This window comes from Juglans microcarpa x Juglans regia, chromosome 2S, assembly GCF_004785595.1.
Source record: "Juglans microcarpa x Juglans regia isolate MS1-56 chromosome 2S, Jm3101_v1.0, whole genome shotgun sequence".
Classification (NCBI taxonomy): domain Eukaryota; kingdom Viridiplantae; phylum Streptophyta; class Magnoliopsida; order Fagales; family Juglandaceae; genus Juglans; species Juglans microcarpa x Juglans regia.
Genome location: NC_054597.1, coordinates 9,346,522 through 9,361,366, shown reverse-complemented (window position 1 = coordinate 9,361,366; position 14,845 = coordinate 9,346,522). Strand labels below are relative to the sequence as shown.

The 14,845-nt window shown below is 36.5% G+C and overlaps 2 non-coding genes and 1 pseudogene across 3 annotated transcripts; 2 read left to right on the top strand and 1 right to left on the bottom strand.

The window, feature by feature from the left end:
* Nucleotides 1-4,744: 4,744 nt before the first annotated feature.
* Nucleotides 4,745-4,852, bottom strand: LOC121253789. The gene has a single exon (XR_005938507.1). It is a non-coding gene; the product is annotated as a small nucleolar RNA R71 (small nucleolar RNA).
* Nucleotides 4,853-11,337: 6,485 nt separating this feature from the next.
* LOC121252951 lies at nt 11,338-12,559 on the top strand (annotated as a pseudogene). The gene has a single exon (XR_005938310.1). The product of XR_005938310.1 is annotated as a fructose-bisphosphate aldolase 6, cytosolic-like (transcript).
* Nucleotides 12,560-14,738: 2,179 nt separating this feature from the next.
* Nucleotides 14,739-14,845, top strand: LOC121253760. Its single transcript, XR_005938479.1, has one exon. It is a non-coding gene; the product is annotated as a small nucleolar RNA R71 (small nucleolar RNA).

Sequence of the window (14,845 nt, the reverse complement as noted above, 5' to 3'; positions counted from 1 at the left end):
AGTATACTTTTGCATGAGGTATATATACGTACGTACGTTTGTTGCTAACTTGTTACTTAGTAGAGTAATGATTATAAAATAGTCATATGGCGATCAGTATCATATTTATAATTTTATTTAAAATGATGGTCCCACTTCAGCATACTACATATCTTTCAACAAATAAATTAATCAAAACCTTATATTAATTTAAAAGAGAAAACAAATAATAGTTTTGGTGGGGAATATCTCCAAAAATTAAATTTGTTAGTAAACATAAATTTAAAATAGTGAGTTTGAAAAAGACAAACTAGTGTAATTGAAGTTGTTCGTCCCTAAGTATCATTTCTTTGTGTGAATCGTCACTCCCTTTAGATTATAACTGGCAATCAAAGTGTACATCCATCTTTCCCACTACAGTCAGTTGCCCGCCTTGGAGTGGTTGTCCACTGCCAAGGTCGTGTGAGATGCTCAGGCGAGGCTAGCGAGATGTCCTCCTGCCATCTTTCGTGGCGAGCTTGGGCGAGGATACAAGGAAGCTTCATGGCGAACAGTGGCAAGGTGCTTCTGTGGCGAGCACTAGTGCGAGTGGCGAGGAGGTTCCCTTGTAGATTGCAGGCGGGGAGCTCCTGTGGCGTGAAACCTTGGTCACAATGCGGCGGCGAGATGTTTTCCCGAGCACGGCTGGCGAGACGTTGGAGAGGCTAGGAGATATTGTCTACACGGTCGGTTGCTCACCTAATTTGCTCACCACATTCATGGAATGGTTGTCCACCCGTTTGTTGCTCGCCATTCTCCATGAGATAATAAATATCGCATATGAACTCTTTCTCGCCAAGGTTGCTTGCTTGCCACCTTTGCTTGCCATGAAGTTAGTAGTCTGTCCCTATACGTGTGTTGTTGCTCACCACATTTGCTTGCCACATTCAGTTACGTGGTCTGTCAGTGTGTTTTTGCTCGCCTCCTCTCAATTGACCACCCCCATGGGTTGCTTGAGGTTGTCTCCGTGGGCAATGGAGCATCCAGGATGTACACGGTTGGTGAGGGTGGCAATGAAGCATCCAAGATGTGCAATGTTTCCACAATGTTGGCGAAGAGCTTCTCCAGCAGGTAAAGCATCTGTGTTCCTGGAAGGGACATCATTGTGGTTGAGAGCCATCATGTTGGGGGCAGAAGAAGCCGGCGAGCTCAATGATGACCGTCGTTGGCCTCATTAGTTCACGGTCGTCACTGATCTTGTATAGAACTGTGCTTGGCGACGAGGGAATGGCAAGGAACATCCTGTGGGAGAGTACTGGGGGCGAGGAACTTCAATGGCGAGTACTGTGGTCGAGGACCACCATGTTGGTGACAAAATAAGCTAGCGAGCTCGGTGTGCTCAAGCTGGTTCTCTCGGGGTCGCACGGTGCTCTAATGTAGAAGAAGCCAACGTCTCAGGTGGTGGCTGGTGACAGTTCTACTAGCACACAGACACTTGGCTTCTGGCTTTTGACAGCGTACATGGTGCGGTCGACGACAGCTTGTGGGGTGACGCAGTAGGTAGAGCTATGGGGAAAAGGGCCATTGTTCTAGGGACAGAGGTCGCCGGCGAGCCGTGTGGCAATTGCTGACTGGCTGACTGGCTAGCAACTTGCTAGTGGGTGGCGCTGCCCGCAGCGTGTACTGATCCATGCCTCTGTTCCTCGGATCTAGCCTTGCCATCAGGTAGGAAGCACCTCTTCGAAGACAGAAAGCATCGACGGGCTCAGTCATGGCGACCTAGTGACCGGGACTGTGTCTCGCCACTTACAGAGGTGGTGGGCAACAAGCCTGCCATGCATGGCAAGGGATCGTGCCATGTCTTTTGCAAGTTGGTGTACGGGACCATGCACATTGCGTGCTTGTGCATGGCGTATGTCGTGGACATACCTAGTGCTTGGTGCACATTCATAGTGCACACCCCCATTTTCTTGGGTCCCCCCATATGTGTGTGTGTATATATAAATATATATATATATATATATATATATATCCGATTTGTTCTAACAATACTCTCGAAATAAAATAATAAATGAAAGGTGGAGGAACTTATCTGATATTTTCAAGAGAAGATATTGTGAGCCAGAGAATCATCTTGCTACTGTTACCGAAAATAATGAAAAGTCGATCCTACAGACAGCGCCAACAACCAATATACAAGCCCTAATCCATTTGCACAATCTAACTTTAAAATCATTTTCAGTGACTAATGTTAGCTACAAGTCTCAAATAGATAAGTTTCATATAAGCTTTTTGTTAAAAAGCAGGTCACACTAATAAAGAATATGCTTTTTGCACTTTTTTAATGTGGGGTCTATTTTTTTACAAGCATTTGCATGGGGCTTATCTATTTAGGGATTGTACAAATTATTTTTCTCTTACTTCAAGCTAGCTAATTATTAGGACTGTTCATCCAGATCGGGTTTTTTCTAGGCCCGGTCCAGAACTCGGAAAATCGGATTTCAATTCCGAGTTCTGGCCTGGAACAAATCTGGGTCGGAACCCGATTACACCCGATCTAGGTATTGGGTTTTAAATCCGGACCCTTTTTTTCCTTACAATCATAATATTATACACATTTAAATTTTTAGATTTATTGTGCACTTTACACATGCTTTCTTTTAGTTTTTTTTACTAGTTTATTGGTATATGTAACATGTCGTTTATTGTGGAGGGATTATAGAGAGGTGATGAGTGTACGAAAGTACACTTTAAATATCTTATTATTGGATTAAAATGTTAAAATGTGAATAGAATAATAGGAATTAATGTGAATTATTGAATTGAGTTTCTATTTACTTTAGAATACTCATGAGCAGATTTTTATATTTAATTTCAGAGTCTATAAAAGAGCAAGTCCAAACTCAGTCAAATTCAAAGGACTTTCAAGTGGGCAAGACATTGGAACAACCTAAGAATTTTCAAAGAGTATAGAACTCTTCAAATAAGGATAATAATGGAGTTTGAGAGTAATTCGGATCAAGATAAAAAGTCAGTCTGAAATTCGCGAGAAGACAGCCTGTACATATTTTAATATTTTGATCATAACTTTTTGTTTAGAGATCAGATTGATGTGATTCTTGATGTGTTGGAAAGCTATCTTAAAGGACTAAAACATTGTCTCTAATAATGATTTCCAAATTCAAACTCTTGAAGTATGTACGTGGCTGCCAAGATGAGTCCTAAAATTTAAGCAATTTTGTATGTGGGAATATAAAAGACATTAGGGTTTCTTTCCTACCCTATATAAGTATTTCATTAGCATGAAATTGGGAGTTGAAAAAAATGGGAGATGGCTCAGTTCTGAAGAGGGAGAGATGAAATTAATTTCCATGGCTGCCGTTTGCTTTATTTTTCTCTTGAGATTTTTGTTGTCCATTATATTTATGGGTAACTAAATTTTCAAGTAAGGCTATGGATGAACTTGCACATTAAATGATATTTTTAATTTACTTTTTATTTATGTATTTGATTTTCAATTACTAAAACTCTTTTGTTTTATCATTCTTAATCCATTGTTGATGTTTTCTTCTCCGAATAATTATAAAATTTATTCTGTTTATGGATTCAATCATATTTTTTCTATTGAATGGGTTAGCTCTTTGATTATGTTTGAATCAATTATTTATCTATATTGATTTAATTCTTTACTGCAATATTGCTTCATGAGTATATTGTCGTCATTGGATTTTCTCAATAGTTATAATAATTTAACTATTTTAAAAGTGGTGAATGATTTTTCAAATGGTTGCATTTGGTTTAATCTTGGTTTATAAATCTATATATTCCGATTAGAAATTTTGAGAATTAAGTTCCCAATTGAATTATTTAATGAATTAAAAATAATTAAAATACCAGATTTGTGGAAGGGATTCCCAACGCTTTACTATTTGTCAAATTTGAGTACTTTTTCCGTTAGTCACTTTGCTTCACTTTAATTTGCATTTAAAATTAATCTTTGTTCTCTATTAATCAATTAATATTTTTCTTTAGTTCATTTGTTTCTTCTACTGTTCTTTTAATTTGTCTCTCTATGGAATCGACACTTCAAAATTGTACTATAACTACTGCATTATTCTTTGGGCGTAATCAAATTTTGGCGTCGTTGCCAGGGAGACGGTAAAAAAAATTGCTAGATAGTTTTCTTTTTAACAGTTTGTAAAGGCGGTAACTTCGTTCCTTTTTTTAGCTTGCTACATTATTTTTTTTCTTCTTTCTTTTTATAGTAATTTTATTATTTTAGTATTTTGTTACCTTGCATGCACAAATATAAAGACACCTTACGTAGATTTGCTTATAGACATGCGGAAGAGTCAGAATCAAATTTTTTAAATCCTTTATTTGACAATCCATCTAGTCCTGAAGAAACGAGTAAACACGAAAATCAACCTATTAGAACTCTTCATGATTACCTCCACCCTACACGCACAGCCACACTATCATGTATCATGTTTCCAGCTAATACTCGCCAACTGGATTTTAAAACAGGGATGATACAGTTACTCCCTACTTTTCATGACTTGGAAAATAAAAATCCATATGTACACATTAGGGAGTTTGAGGAAGTAGTTACGACTTTTCATAGTCAAAATGCAATTGATGAAGTTGTGAGAGTTAAGTTCTTTCATTTATCTTTGAATAATAGAGCTAAGAGTTGGCTATACTAGCTGAGACCACGATCTATTGGGTTATGAAATGAGATGACTTAGGTCTTCTTTAATAAATATTTTTCCTAACATAAGGCCAACGCTTTAAAAAGACAAATTTCCACATTTGCACAAAAGGACAGTGAGACTTTTTATCAGTCTTGGGAGAGATTTAAGAAGTTGTTAAGTATGTATCCTCACCATGGATATGAGAATTGGCGCTTAGTGAACTATTTTTATGAAGGACTTACACCTAGAGAGCGCTAATTTTTGGAGATAATGTGTAATGGTGAGTTCTTACAGAAAGATCCTGATGAAGCCATAGAATACCTCAACGAGCTTGTTGAAAAAACTCACACTTGGACTGAACCTAGTTCTACTGATAGCACAAATAGGTCACGACCTGCAAGAAACTCAAATGGTAGTGAAATTTACCATCTCAGGGAAGAAAATAGCCTAAAGGCTAAGGTTGAGATACTCACTAGGGAACTAGATGTGTTAAATACTAAGGACTTAAAGCCAACACACGTGACTAATCTTGCAAAATCTTTTGGACCATGTTTTGTATATGGCAGGGTAGATCACCTCGCCCAAGAGTGTCCCACATTTGCTGAGATGAAAGGGATGTATGAGGAACAATGTAATGCCTTAGGTATGTACAATAAGCCTTTTACACCTTTCTCTGATACCTATAATCTGGGGTGGTACAATCACCCCAATTTGAGCTGAAAGTCTGAAAACCAGCAGCCTGCACAACCCTTAGATCATATCCTACACCATATCATGCACCTTCATCTTCTAGGAGTCCTTTAGAAGACACTTTGCATGCTTTTATTGAAGCACAGAGTAAAACCAATCAAAAGTTTGAATCTTTGATTATACAGGTTATTGAAGAAAATAAGGAGATAAAAAGCCATGTATCCAAATTGATGAGCTCTTTGAGTGTGAATGAGCGTGGCAAGTTCCCTTCTCAAACTCAATCCACACCCCAAAGTCGACATATGGCTCAAGGAAATTTGAAAGAGTTCAATGCCATTGTAACACGAAGTGGTAAGTCTTTATACATCCCAACAATTGATAAGCCAGAGGATGTTGAAGAGGAACAAAGCAATAATAGTGCTGAGTTGCCCAAGGAAGCTGAGGTAATCAAGAGCCCAGTTAAGGTACCATTTCCTCAAGCTTTAAAATCTGATATGCGAACTTTGGATTCTAGAAATGAAATCTTGGAGAATCTTAGGCAGGTAAAGATCAATCTTCCTCTTTTGCATGTTATTAAACAAGTTCCTACTTATACAAAAGTTCTCAAAGATTTGTGTACAGTTAAGAGGAAGCACCATGTTAAGATGACAGCATTCTTGACAGAGCAAGTTAGTGCTCTAATTGAGCAGCGAATTCCTCCTAAGTACAAGGATCCTAGTTGTACAACCATTGTATATAATATTGGGAATCATGAGTTTGGGCAGGTGTTGCTAGGTTTATGAGCTAGTGTAAATTTGATACCTTATTCCATTTATTTGCAGCTTGGTTTGGGTGAAATTAAGCCTACTTCTGTTGTGCTTCAATTGGCTGACCGTTCAGTTAAGAAACCAAGAGGGATAGTTGAGGATGTTTTGATCCAAATTGACAAGTTTTACTATCTTGTTATTTTTTAGTTTTGGATACTCAGTCGGTTGTTGAGTCTGACTCTAAGATTCCTCTTATATTAGGTAGATTTTTCCTTACTACTGCTAATGCACTTATAAACTGTAGGAATGGACTGATGAAACTATCTTTTGGAAACATGACCATGGAGGTCATCATATTCCACATCAGTAGGCAGCCCATGGAGGATGATGAGTGTCAACAAATATACATGATTGACGCAATCATAGACAAGGGAGTTCACGCAACTCATGAATTTGATCCCCTTGAATATTTCCATGTTAATTTTGAGTTTGATACTATTAGTGATTCATTTGATGTTGTTGATATTTGTGTTGTTTTTTATGAAACTTAGGATTATGGAACACAAGCTTGGCAATCGAAATTTGAGGAGTTACCTAAGAAAAGTGAAAAACAAATTCCTTCAAGTATGGAGAGTCCCAAATTAGAATTGAAACTGTCACCCTCAGGTTTAAAGCATGCATTTCTCGGCGTAGGTGACACTTCTCTTGTTAGTATTTTTTCGAAATTGAATGCGGGTAAGCTTAAGAAATTTCAGTTGAGTGAGTTAGAAGAGTTGATAAATGATGTTTATGAGAACTTTACAATCTATAAGACTAAAATGAAAGCGTTTCATGATAAGAATATTGTTAGGAAGATGTTTAAGCCTAATGATCGAGTGTTCTTATATGATTCTAGACTCCATAAGCACCCATGAAAACTTAGGTTCAGGTGGACTGACTCTTTTGTAGTGAAGAATGTTTTTGCAAATGGGGTTGTAGAAATAGAGGATCCTAAGGATGGTCGGATCTTTAAAGTAAATAGTCATCGACTTAAAATATTAATTGATAGGCAAGTTCCAGAAGTGAAAGACATTCCACTTGTGGATCCGGTCTATCAACTTTGACCACACCACGTAGGTATGTTTGTCTTTATTTGTATTGTTTGTTTTGTTTTATTTTTGTTTTCTCTTATTTTGTTTCTTTTCCTCTTTGTTTGATGTTGTTTTCTTTATTTTTGTTTGCAGATTAGGTTCATTTTGTTATTTCAAGTTACCATCTTTGATGCTTAGCGAGCTATCCACGTCACTCATCAGGTGTATTCTACCATTTTTGGTTACTCTCCATTCAAATTTGATTCTTAAACATTAAGGACAATATTTCATTTAAGTTGGGAAGTGGTGGTGCAAATTTAGTATTTAAAATGTTTGTTGGAACTCTGTGGCATATTTTCATGTGTCAATTTTTTTTAAAATTTGCATCACACGTGCATCATTTTCACATGTGTACTCATTCTCATTTATAGCCATCTTCGTGAATTCACCAAACCCACCATAATCATTTTTTGCTGAAGCATTCACAGAACCCCTAATGCACTCATCCAAGTTTTGTAGTAGGATTGTGGTTTGACACATGTAGATAGAAAACTCTTTTGCTTAAGTATTCATGTGTGTTTTGGAGAGGATTGAGAGCTTACAAATACAGTAAATTGTGATAAGCGTTCATTGATCTGTTGAATTGAGCACTTATTGTGAGAATATCATTACATGGTTTGTGATAAGATGGTGGATATACTTGGGATATGACGAAGGTCAATTTAAGATTAACGTTTGAGCATTTCAAGTCAACCATTTGAATTATAGATCCCTAGTAGCCAACTTTGAGGCAAGAAACACATATAACCTTTTTTTCTTCATATACTTACATCATCCATATCTCTCCACATTGGATTATAATCTATACACTGATTTTTCCTACCCTTGTTAGTTCCAAGTGTGTACTATATGTGGAATTCTTTTTTTTTTTTTTGCAAGGAATAATAAAACAGAGAGAAAAAAGGAAAGAACATGAGTTACAAGGTGTTCAAGTGAGTGAGCTTCAAACGCAAAAATACCAAGGCTAGATAGAAATAGCAAAATACCAGGATAACATAATTGTTCGCCACATTATAAAAAAAAAATGAAAAAAAAGAACAAAAAAAAAAAGAGGCATTATTCGATGATCTGAAAAATTGGAGAGTACAATAAGTGAGAAGTGTGGTCTATTAAGATATTTAATAAGATTCCATTTGCATGTACTTGGAAGTTTTTGAATCTTTTTTCATTTTTTTCATATAGCCCCAAACCTAAGTCACGTTACAACCTTTTGTGTTGACCGTTCTGATCCTAAGTAAGCTTTTGGAAAGAGTGGTATAAGTCTCATTTGTTAGTGTTCCTATCATAAGGTCCATGTTTGCTTGTTGCTTGCGCATATGATCGGTGCAAAATTGCAAGTGCACAGTATCGTAGTTTTATAATAAAGTGATGAGAAGAGTATCGTCTTCAAGGGTTAGTAACTTACTTTTGACAAATACCGAAATTATAATAATCTCAACTTTATTTAGAAAAGTCACTAAGACTTTTATAATTGTAAATTAAAATAAAATTAATTCAAAGAAAATACTCAAAAGAAAATAAAGATGTTGTTCAAAGATCAAATCAATGAGAAAGAAAACTTCTAGGAAATCGACTTCACCTAATTCCTCACTATGTTTTACTCATCTAATTAATTGAATTTAATTCTCTCTGTTTGTTAGCAAATCTCCAATTCATCCAAAAGCCTCTTTCGATAGTCAATTAGAAATATTCTTGTTCATCATTTTACACAAGAGTATGCAAATCAATAAAACAAGAAAGCAATAAGACCAATTATTTTAATAGTACATAGGTTCATACAAATGTTTCAAGCTCTATATTTACCTATGCCGAAATATCCAAGATCTATCCTATAATTCCCTCTTTCAACAGCAAATCACAAGATTAAAATCATCTAATTAATTGCCAGTTAATTAGAAGCAATAAGCTCAGAATAAATTAGACAAACATAAAAGAGAATTACTTCAAATTAGAATAGAAAAGCAAGCATAGTTCAGAATAGATTACATCGTTTTTCTAGAATAAAGAAAATTTAGTTCATGCTAAAAATTAAATTTAACATAAACGAATTCACCATAATTTTTCTAAGAGAAGAATGGAAGGAAATGAACATTGAAAATGCTCCTTGTAGTCCACAATGTCGTCCAAGTCGCAAGTCACAGCGTCCAAAACGTGCCAAAAGCCGAAAAGCCTCCTGTGTTATGTCGCCCCTGCTTCTCTTTCTTTTTTAATTTTTTTTTCTCCTTGTTACGTTGCTCTGCTTTTCTTTTTCGAAAAGGAGAATTCGCCCCAGCCAAAAACCAGCTCACTCATTTTTTTGAATTCAATTCCGTGCATGCCAAAAGCCAAAGATCAGACTAGCTCACGCACCATGAAGACCAAGTCAAAGCTCCTATTCGTGCGCGTCCCTTCCGTAACTCTGTTTATTCTTTTTCGAAAATGAGTCATTCAAAATTCAATCGCCCCTCATGTGTGCAGAAGCCGAAAACTATGCATTTTTCTCTTTTATTCAGCAACTCCTATATTCAAATAACATCTTCATTTAAATGAGAGAGTTCTTAGACAATATGCTTGTAAAATTAGGTTTTCATTTTCTTCAAATTTGAAATAAATTTAAATAATGACAATGAAGCCTAAAATCAATAAAAATAAATAAAATTATACTAAAGTTTAAAGTTAAGAGGTGATAAAATATAAGAACTTATGCAAGTCATCAAACACCTCCAAACTTACAACTTTGTTTGTCCTCAAACAAAAAATAAATAAAAGACCACTATAGACTATCAAGTAGACCCCATAGAGAAGTTTCATCACTCACCAAGCCATGATCTGAATTTAGATTTCATCACTAGTATCTTCCTCTTTTAACATCAAGGATAGCTGGAAAATCAATCAGAAATTTAGCAATTTGTCAAACAAAAGTTCAGCGTTTACTTCAACCTAAAGCTAAGACCTTGAGTGTGTGTGTGATATAGTCAATTTAACTTCAAACCATCTGCAAATTCAGATAAAAGTAGAACAACTAAAATCAGAAGAATTCTCTCAAAACTTAACCTCATAAATCCAATTTTCAGAAATCTTCTCCATTAATGTAGTCAAACACCAAAATCAGATATCAAAAGGTCTTTAATCAGGTTGTAATAACAGGCTACAGGGTGAGGACTAACAAAGAAATGGACATAGAAAATCAAAGCAAACTGGAAAAATATTTGATGGAAAGAACAATAAAAAAGATATACACATGATTCAAAGCATAACTATTTCTCAGCTATATGCTCATATTGATGACAATATTGTTGCTGTAATCAATGAAGTAGTACCAAGTACACCTTTAACAAAATTTGAAGTGATTTGCACTCTACTTATTGAGTTTTCTCTATTTTTTTCTGTCATGATGGATAAATCACCTCTGAATAAAAGACAAACTTAACAATAATACTTTTTTTTTAACCTTCCACCTTTTTCTTTCAGCCACCTCAATTCTTGTAGCCTTTTCAAATATTCAACCACATCAACTTCTTTTTTTTCTTCGTTCCCTTTTTTTTCTTTTTTTTTATAACTTTGATCGTACAGAGCATAATTTTCTTTGAACTAATTTTCTCTTTAAATGTAGATTTCCACCAAAGTATTTTCTCAAATATAAAAGGTAAATCATAGTTTTTCAGACTTAGAACGGGAATGATTTATGTAGTTAAAAGAACAAATAAAGGCTTATGTAAAATAAGACTCAAGGGAATTGACTATGAAAATATATCATGCAATGATGGCATGATAATCAGGACAGCTGGGAAAGCTTTTTGGTTATAACAAAAAAAATTGCCTAGATTATTTCTCTAATATTTGGTATCAACTAGGATTTCACCTCAAGGATCCATCAATGGATTCTAAAGCAAAGCAAAATTGAACTTCCCTGACCCAGTTAATTCAACCCCTTCTCTTCATAAGCAAAATGGAATAAAGAAAAAATGACTATGTGCTCAATTATATTCAAAGTCAAAGATTTAAATCAAAGTACCCACAAAACTCAGCCTGGCATAAAAGAAATTTTTGAAAATCTTTCTCAATCCCATCCTCAATCACAAATTTCAGAGTCATAGAGAATTCAATCATACTCAAATACATGCTTGGTAAGAGAGTGACAAAAACAGAAAATGTCGGCTTTCAAGAGCAAATACCAGGACGAGCTTATTGCTAATGCTGCATACATTGGTACTCCTGGGAAGGGTATCCTTGCTGCTGATGAGTCAACTGGTACCATTGGCAAGCGTCTTTCTAGCATTAATGTCGAGAATGTTGAGGAGAACAGGCGTGCTCTCCGAGAGCTTCTGTTCTTTTTGAGGAGACCCTCTATCAGAAGACAGCTTCCGGTAAGCCCTTTGTTGAGCTTTTGAAGGAAGGTGGAGTTCTCCCTGGTATCAAGGTCGACAAGGGCACTGTTGAGCTTCCTGGTACCAATGGTGAGACCACCACCCAGGGTCTTGATGGCCTTGCACAGCGTTGGCAGAAGTACTATGAAGCTGGTGCTCGATTTGCCAAATGGTGTGCTGTGCTCAAGATTGGCGCAACTGAGCCATCGCAGCTGGCCATCAACGATAATGCCAATGGTTTGGCCCGATATGCTATCATCTGCCAGGAAAATGGCTTGGTCCCCATAGTTGAGCCAGAGATTCTGGTTGATGGACCCCATGATATTGAGAAGTGTGCTGATGTGACTGAACGCGTGCTTGCTGCTGTTTACAAAGCTCTAAATGATCACCATGTCCTGCTTGAGGGAACTTTGTTGAAGCCCAACATGGTGACCCCAGGATCTGAGGCACCAAAGGTTGCACCAGAGGTGATTGCTAAGTACACTGTTACGGCACTACAGCGAACTATGCCTCCTGCAGTTCCTGCAGTTGTTTTCTTGTCTGGTGGTCAGAGGGAGGAGGAGGCAACCCTCAACCTAAATGCAATGAACAAATACAAGGGAAAGAAGCCATGGAGTCTTTCATTCTCCTTTGGGCGGGCCCTTCAGCAGAGCACTCTCAAGACTTGGGCTGGAAAGCCGGAAAATTTTGAGAAGGCTCAGGCTGCTTTCCTTTCCAGGGCCAAGGTAAACTCAGAGGCAACCCTGGGAATTTACAAGGGCGATGCAAAACTCAGTGAGGGTGCCTCGGAGAGCCTTCACGTGAAGGACTATAAGTACTGATGAAGTTAAGCATCTGGTGGTTTGCGTTTTCTTTTGGAGAGTTGATGCGGTATGTTTTGGGTTTGTTCTATTCTCAGCATAGGTTAGGGCACCTTTCCAATGTTCTTTGTTATCTCAGCCCTAATAGAGGATGGTGGTAGCATAATAAAAGCTTGAGGAGCATTCGCTTGGTGAGCTTGGGTTTTGCAGCCGAGAACTTCTTATATCTTATATTTCAATTTGCTTTCTAAAAAAAAAAAAATAAATAAAAAAAAAAAAAATGCTTGGTAAGAGAATCCAACAACTCAAGACTTACAAAATCACAAGTAAAATAAAACAAATAGCAAACAAGAAGACAAAATGACTATAGGAGTTTACACCCCCAAACTTAAACTAAACAATGTCCTCATTGTAATGCAAAAGTGAGACAAATTGAAAAAATAAAAAGAACTTCCCTGGTTTCATGTGAATCAGTCGTAGTTTATAATTTTCAACTCTTTATTCGTGCTAAATAAACCTGCATCAAAATCCAAATTATTCAAAAAATAAAAATAATAAATAATAAAAATAAAAGAATAAAAGAAAGTTCTATGGGCTGCCTCCCATAAGCGCTTGTTTTAAAGTCTACAGCCAGACTTTTCAATTTTCATCAATCGGGATCTCCAAGAGGAATAAGTGCACAGTTCCTCTCCACTTCATTGCTAAGTGATGTATCCTACTGCAATGCTCGTTCTAGGTGATCGGCTGATGCATCTTCTTGAAAGGCTTTTTCTACACATTGATTAATGACATCTACCATAAAACAAGTGCTTGACTCTTCTAGAATTCTCATGGCTTAGTAGATGTTGAACATAACATCTTCCTTGTTCATTCTCAATGTTAACTCACCATTTTGAACATCAATTAAAGTCATTCCCGTAGCCAAGAATGGTCGGCCAATAATTAGTGAGACTTCTTCATCTTTCTCCATATCTAACACCACAAAATCAGCAGGAAAAATAAATTTATCCACCTTTACCAATACGTCTTCTATGATTCCACGTGGATACTTGATGGATCGATCTGCTAGTTGCAAAGAAATGGTTTTTGTTTCATCTCTTCAAGTCCTAATTTCCTGTAAACAGAAAGTGGCATAAGATTAATACTTGCACCAAGATCACATAAAATTTTATCAAAAAATGAATTCCCAATAGTGCAAGGCAAAGTGAAACTCCCTGAATCTTTTAATTTCTAAGGTAATTTCTTTTGAAGAATGGCACTACATTCTTCAAAAAACTTCACTGTTTCAAACTCCTCCAACCTTCTCTTTTTGGAAATGATGTCCTTCAGAAATTTAACATAATTTGGCATTTATTCCAAGGCATTTACAAAAGGAATATTTATGTGAATTTTCTTAAAAATATCCAAAAACTTAGAAAATTGCTTATCTAATTTTTGTTTTTGAAAAAGTTGAGGATAAGGAAGTAGAGTAGAGAGAATAGGAGGATTGTCGGGAAATGAAATTCCTGAAAGCATGTCAGTCTCTCTTAGTGTATCATTCTTTTATTCTACTTTATTCTTGTTTTGGCCATTGTTTGTAGCTGTAAGGGTGGACTTGGTTTCTTTTTATGGTGGCCTCTCAATTTCTCTTCCACTCCTAAGTATGATGGCCTTGCATTGCTCCTTTGGATTCACTTCTATGTTGCTAGGAAAAATTCCTCTTTGTTAGGCATTGATGGCTATGGCTAGTTGCCCAATTTGTACTTCAATATTTTTTATAGCAGCTCCCATGTTGCTACAATGAGTCTCAATGTTGTCCAACCGTGAATCAGTCTTTTTAAACCTTGCATTTGTCTCCTAAACAAAGGAAACCAAGGCATCCTCAAGTGACATCTTCTTCTCGCTTGGTTGACTATCAAATCTTGGAGGAGGTTGAGGTTGCAACACATTCTTTGTATTTCCATAAGATAAATTTTCATGATTTTGAAGCCCTGGATGGTAATAATTTGGAATAGGATTACCACGATAGTTGTAGTTCCAATTGTTGATGTATTGAACTTGTTTTTTACTCGCTTCATTACTTGAAACCGTCATATTTGTAGCTGTAACATATTCTACACTTTGTGGTATCCTTTGGGTTGTCAAAACTGAAATCTGATGGGATAGAGTAGCAACTTGAGCTGAAAGGGCTGCTAATGGCTCCAATTCATGAATCCCAGCAACTTTCTTAACCATAGTTCTTTCGGTTGGCCATTGATAGTTGTTTGAGGCCATTTCTTCCAAAAGATAGGTAGCACCCTCAGCTGTCTTTGACATACCAAAAGCGGCATCAACTATGGTCCGAATTTGTCCATTTAACCCGTTATAGAACATCTGAACTTGCAACCAATCTGGCAATCCATGTCGAGGGCAGCGTCGAATCAAATCTTTATATATTTCCCATGCTTCATAGAGTGACTCAAAATTATTTTCCTTGAATTGACTAATCTCACTCCTGAGTTG